Below are 4,968 nucleotides of genomic sequence, written 5' to 3'. Positions count from 1 at the left end.
CCAAAATAATTTTTCTGCCCACCATTTCAATAGGCCTCCAGGAAAAATAAATAAATAAATCTTCCTTTCCCCTACTTTTATAAAGTTATTCCTAGGAAGAGTGAAGAGTCTGTTTCTGTTTATAGAATGGCTGAAAATTTTATTCATCCTCAAGGTGTAACACAGTTCTTCAGGAAGAGTGAATGATGGACTGGTACTATTCCTTCAATGAAAATAATTCATCTGTGGGATGGGCAACATAAGGGATACCTGTGTGATTCAAATGTGACCCCATATTCAAAATAAATCAGGAGGAAACTATCAATGGGCCCATTAATGAGGAAATCACAAAAAAATAGAATTAGGATAACGCTTTTTTCGTTCATAAGATTTTTCTCAAAGCTTATTGAAAACTTATTGTTTCTTAGTAAATCAGAGGGTTTAACATGGGTGTGACCAATACGTAACATACTGAAGCCATTTTACAAAGTTCAGGGTTGCTAGGAGGTGTGAGATACACAAAAGACACTTCCATAGAGCAAACTTACAACCCCCACATGGGAGCTGCAAGTAGAGAAGGCTTTCTTCCTCCCTTCACTGAAGCAGATCTTCAAGACCGTGGACACAATATACATATAAGATACTATAACAACAATTGTGGGCAAAATAATTAAGGCAGCCAAACTGAGATGCCATCTTATTGACAAAGAGATTAGAACAGGAGATCTTCTCAACTTGGTAAGAATCACAGTAGAAGTGATCATGACTTGAGATGCACAGAAAAACACTGAGAATGTTATGCTGACTTGGAGGATGGAACTGACCCAACCACAGAAATAGCAACCAGCAACCAGCTAAGTGCAAAGGCTTTTTGACGTGTGGACGACACTATAAGGAAGAGGATTGCAGGTGGCAATGAAGTGGTCATAGGTCATGAGTGCCGGGACAAAGGCCTCTGTTACCATAAAAAGTGTATAAAGAAACAGCTGAGCCACAGAACCTGCAAAGGAGACAGTCTTTTTCTCGGACAGGAAGTTGACCATGGCTTTAAGTACAATAACTGTGGAGCAGGAGAGGTCAATGGAGAGATTACTTAGAAAGAGATACCTTCATGTACTCAGCTGGGAGTCCATCACAATGATTGCCATCATACTAATGTTCCTGAAAAGAACCATGCCATAGACCAGCAGGAATAGGAGGAAGGAGAGAATGTGGAATGAAGTCAGTTACATCTGAGTGGTTCCCTGCTTCCTTGTCACCCATGGCAAGACTCTCCTAAGAAGTACAAGACACGGTTACAAATCGAACTTTCTAATTATATATTATCCTTTTGCTCTTGTAGAAGACATTAAATTTTGTATCATCTCCTTTTTGGCATCCAGTGGTGTTAGGTTTGATTTGCTACACCCTTTTATACAAATTGAGTCTGAGGTATATTGTAATTGCCCATCAGCACACAATGCATAAGTTACCTAACTCATAGTTTCCTAATGTGATTCTTCAAATCCAGTGCTCTTCCCCACTGGCTGAACCATAGCCAAAGTCTTCTTAGTTTGAAAAAATGTGTAAAAGACCTAGAGATCTCTACATTTTAAGAGGATCTTCTTAAATTCCATCCAGAAAGAAAGATGAATTTCATTATTAGTTTATAAATCTCCAGCCATGAGTTCCTTTACTTGGTAAATGGGCTTTCAAAATCAGAATAAGGTTTCTATCTTTAAGGCAATAATGGGCTAATAAATTTGACTATATTTAATTTTTTTTTTAATCTGTATGACAAAATAGGCCATAAACAATATTTTTTTTAAAAAAAAACTCACAAGCTGGGAGAAAATACATGCAGTGCCCACAGCCAGCAAAGGATTACTATCCAAGATACCTAATTATTTCTATAAATGTATAAGAAAAAAAGAAACAACTAAATAAGTGGGCTATTGATAACAGTCAATTCATATAACAAGAAACTCAAAAATCTTTTTTAAAAAGAGGAAACAAACAAAAATTTTTAATTGCACTCAACACCGCTAAGAATGAGGTAGATATTTAAATCCTAACTTTTTACACCCATCAAACTGGCAAATATGGATAAAGAAAAATGGATGTCCTTGAAGTGTAAACTGGTGTAACCTATTTGGAGAGCAATTTATAAATACCTAAGAAAGTAGAAGATACATATATTGCATGACCCAGCAATTTCACTTTTAAGCATACACCCCAAATAAGCTCTCAAACATGTACACAACAGACATATACGTGAACACATTTTCATTTGTTTACTTAAAAAATAAAAACAATTTCTAATCAATATGATATTGGGTAATTGATTCATTGACTATATGTTATAGTTTTTTAAATTAATAAACAAATATATACATGTGGAAAGATATAATTTTCATCAACTGTTAATCATACTAAATATACTTTATCTATGGATCTGGACATAAATAGCCGAAGTAAAAATCTATACATAGAAGAGAGGGTAAAATGACAGAATTATAAGATTTTAGCGATGTAAGTATCACTGTATGGTTTAAATTTTAAAACAGAGCTCTAGAGCTACTACGGAAACTGTTAAATCTGCTAAATTGAGGTAGTTCATAAATGGCCATATATTACAAGACAATTAAGTTCGTGAACTTGTTGCAACGATGTTGCTGACCTTTTTGATATCAGAGAGATTATTCATTATGAATTTGTACCAACTGGATAATGAGTTAACCAAGTTCACTATTTGGAAGTGCTGAAAAGGCTGCGTGAAAAAGTTAGATGACCTGAACTTTTCGCCAACAATTCATGGCTCTTGCATCACGACAATGCATCAGCTCACAGGGCACTGTCTGTGAGGGAGTTTTTAGCCAGTAAACAAATAACTGTATTGGAACACCCTCCCTACTCACCTGATCTGGCCCCCAGTGACTTCTTTCTTTACCTGAAGATAAAGAAAATATTGAAAGGAAGACATTTTGATTACATTCCGGACATCATTCTGGACGACGACTGCTTTGATGGCCATTCCAGAAAAAGAGTTCCAAAATTGCTTTGAAGGGTGGACTAGGCTCTGGCATTGGTGCATAACTTCCCAAGGGGAGTACTTCGAAGGTGACTGTAGTGATATTCAGCAATGAGGTATGTAGCACTTTTTCTAGGATGAGTTCATGAACTTAATTGTCAGATCTCGTAAACTATTTTCAGTACTTTCCATAGCGTTGAAGTATTTCAGTTGTTCTAAGAATTAAAATAGAGATAATGAGAGGTTGTCTTGGTCAAAACTAATGAGCACAGGCTTACTCTTTGTCTTGACTCACTGGTCCTTGAGTGACACATGAAATCTCCACTAACTTCTATCCCAAATGTGATACCAGTTAGAATAAAGTGATTATCAACCAACGCCAAATTTTACTTGCTAACTTTAGTTTACTACTTTCTTCTTTTTGTGTTATAGTTTAAAGGAGTATTTATTTTCACCAAATGCTTAGATGAATCATTAAGTGGCCCTTCTAAATTCAAAAACCACCCCACACAAACAAACCGGTGGACTGAAAGCAGACAAATTTGCCCAATATGGAGGACTTTTTTAAGACACAGTGACTTTATAGATTTCATACAGAGCAGAGCATCTGAAGTGTCTTTTTATGCTGAATGGGGCCATTGGGACTCCAAGGACCAAGACCCAGATTTGAAAGGGCAGTTAAACTGTTCTGTCTTCTCCAGAGCCCCACTTCAGCTTCATTAAACTTTGAAGAAGAGAGAGATGGGATAAAAGTGATACAAGTAAATATATTCCTAATTATATTTCTAAAGTGCTTAGATCTATATTTTGGTATGTATATTTCTAAAGCAATATTTGTAATGTACCTAAATAAGTGCCCAGCACATAAAAGGCACTCAAGGCATGTTAATTCTGTTTATTATTGTTCATACAATAAATACTGAATGAGAGCTCACTAGCAGTAAGGTGTTGTGCTAGAGAAGCTCTTTTTATAATGGAATGTGTGTGAGTGGTATTGAACAATGTGTGTTTTTTCTTTAAAAAAAAAAAAAAACTTTTTTATTTATTTTAAGTATGTTTTTCCAGGACCCATCAGCTCAAAGTCAAGTAGCTGTTTCAATCTGGTTGTGGAGGGCGCAGCTCACAGTGGCCCAGGTAGGGATTGAACCGACAACTTTGTTGTTAAGAGCACTGCTCTAACCAACTGAGCTAACTGGCTGTCCCTGAACCATCTATTTTCTAAAAGCTAGTCGGGAAAAAGCTGATTATGTATGCGATACAAATAGTTTGTATCCAATGTTTAAGTAATAACTGACTTTAAATCTCCTAAATTCATGGATTAATCTTTATTATTTTTTTAAGTTTTTATGTATATAGATGTGGTGCGTGATCATTTACAGTCAGTAGAAACAAGCTCAAGTACAAAGTATCATAGCCTTACGTTTCTCAATGTTAAGCAAGTATCTGTATTCCTTTAAGAGGAAATAAAATTAAAATACAGTATTAAAATCAGAAATTGTCCCGATTTGTTCATGCAGACAACCCAAAATACCACAGGGTGGCAGCACATCCCCATCATAGCACTGCCTATACTTGGCCTTGTCAGTGTGGAGGGAAAAAAACATTGAGTGTGATGTTCTCATTAAATCATAAGGTTTAGATTTAGAAAGAACTTCATGATCAATTTAGCCCACGTTTCCCTTTATTTTCCAAAGAGGAAACCAAATTTCTGAAAAATTAAGGCATTTACCCAAAGTGAAACAAACAGTGATAGAACTGGGATCAGAAACTAATCTTCTAGCTCCCAGGGCATACACCCTAACAGTATAAAAAAACCTTCAGCGTGTCCTTTCTCTACCCCAAAGCCTCTAGACGATTGTTATTGCTAAGAGGAAAAAATGTTATGGGGTAAAATATGTAAACTGAACAGCAAAGTGTTTTTTTCTTGGGTCCTTCTCTTTCTCCTGTCCCAGCTCTTGACCTACCGTCTCCTTTCAGTA

General features: G+C 36.0%; 1 pseudogene; it reads right to left on the bottom strand.

Moving 5' to 3' along the window:
* Positions 1-403: 403 nt before the first annotated feature.
* LOC109443847 (olfactory receptor 9K2-like) lies at positions 404-1,242 on the bottom strand (annotated as a pseudogene).
* Positions 1,243-4,968: the final 3,726 nt, after the last annotated feature.

The sequence above is a fragment of the Rhinolophus sinicus genome, chromosome 1 (genome assembly GCF_057876585.1).
Source record: "Rhinolophus sinicus isolate RSI-liver-muscle chromosome 1, RSI-T2T, whole genome shotgun sequence".
Taxonomy (NCBI): Eukaryota; Metazoa; Chordata; class Mammalia; order Chiroptera; family Rhinolophidae; genus Rhinolophus; species Rhinolophus sinicus.
This window is presented reverse-complemented; position numbering and strand designations above follow the sequence as displayed.